A 1,548-nucleotide genomic window follows, 5' to 3' on the forward strand; every position below is an offset into this window, starting at 1 on the left:
GCATGCATGCTGCCCAGACACTCAGCAGCAGGGACAGGGTGGGAGTGGCTCTGCTTCAGTCAATCCAAAATACTGGTCTCTTTTGGAAACACCATTATCGACACACTCAGGAAAAATCCTCTGTCAGGTACGTGGGCATCCCATAGGCCATCAAGTTAACACTTATCATTGGCTGTCATAAGTAGGTATAAGCCACACAAAGGAAAAAACCCAAAAACCCAAAACCTAAAAGAACACATGCAGATACACATAGCTACTGATTGGAGATTGCCACAGGGAGGCAGTATGGAGTTATAAACAAACCATTAGGCCGCTGGTCAGGAACTGAATGTACTTCTATAGCCAACTGCCACAACCTCAGAAAATTAACCCACATGTCCGTGACCTGGGTTCTGTGGGTCAAGAATCGATGGAGGCATTTTCCAGGGCTGGAGTCTCCTCTGTGCTTGGCTAGGGAGAGATCTGCTTCCATAGGGCTTGTGGTTTGGGAAGAATTCAGTTCCTCCAATAGCAGGATCAACAGGTCAGGCTTCTTGTTGGCTGACAGGCTGGCCACCTTCTGCTCTGTTCCTTGCCTAGGAGGTCTCCCATCATAGACAAACCCGCACGAGGTTTCTTCAAAGCCAACAAAGGCGTTAAGACTGTGCAAGACAGGTACCATGCTTTCACAGGAAATGACTTTGTTAGCTCTCCATCCTTCCGTGTATGCTGAGTCTACCAGTTAGAAGCAAGTCACCCTCTCCCTACCCCCTCCCTCCAGACACACACACAATGACAGGGAAGGAATGATATAAGCCAAATTACAGAACAAAGAAGTAAGATGATAGGTGATTGACTCAACAACCTGCTCATTGCAGAGGCTGAGGTAAACCTTCCAGGGGATTTCACTGGCAAAACTACTAAGCATATTTGGGGCACAGTAAAGTGTGTGTGTGTGTGTGTGTGTGTGTGTGTGTGACACATGTACATGCCCATGCTCATCTCCATATACATATATAGGCTAGTTTATGGAGAGGCAGCAGCCAATGGGATTAAATAGCACTGTCAGACTGGAATTTAGAATTTCAATTTCCACCCCATTCCCACTGCTGCTAAGTCTGCTTAGTGTCAGGACTTTGGGGACAAAAGATAAAAACTTAGATGACACTGTTAGAAGCTGTAGTTCAGGGGACACTGGAATGTCTTTGGGTATCTACAAAATCAATCTTAATCCTTAGACATTCAAGACTCTTGGGTTCCCTGGCCTGACTAAGCATCCTTCTCTCTCCTCTTGCTGTTGTCCCCTCAAACAGCCGATGTGGCTCCAAAGAGGACCATTGGTGCTTCGAGGGACACTCCCCTCCCTTTGCATGTTCTCCCCCAGGACTCCCCTTTTCTTTTCTCTACTTGGAAAGTAAACAAAACTGATTGTCCTTTGGGTCTCAGCTCAAATGTCACCTTTCCCCTGAATATTCCCTTAATTTTCTTAAAAACAACAACTGGGGCTGGAGAGATGGCTCAGCGGTTAAGAACACTGACTGCTCTTCTGAAGGTCCTGAGTTCAAATCC

The sequence above is a fragment of the Mastomys coucha genome, unplaced genomic scaffold, assembly GCF_008632895.1.
Source record: "Mastomys coucha isolate ucsf_1 unplaced genomic scaffold, UCSF_Mcou_1 pScaffold18, whole genome shotgun sequence".
NCBI classification, from domain to species: Eukaryota; Metazoa; Chordata; class Mammalia; order Rodentia; family Muridae; genus Mastomys; species Mastomys coucha.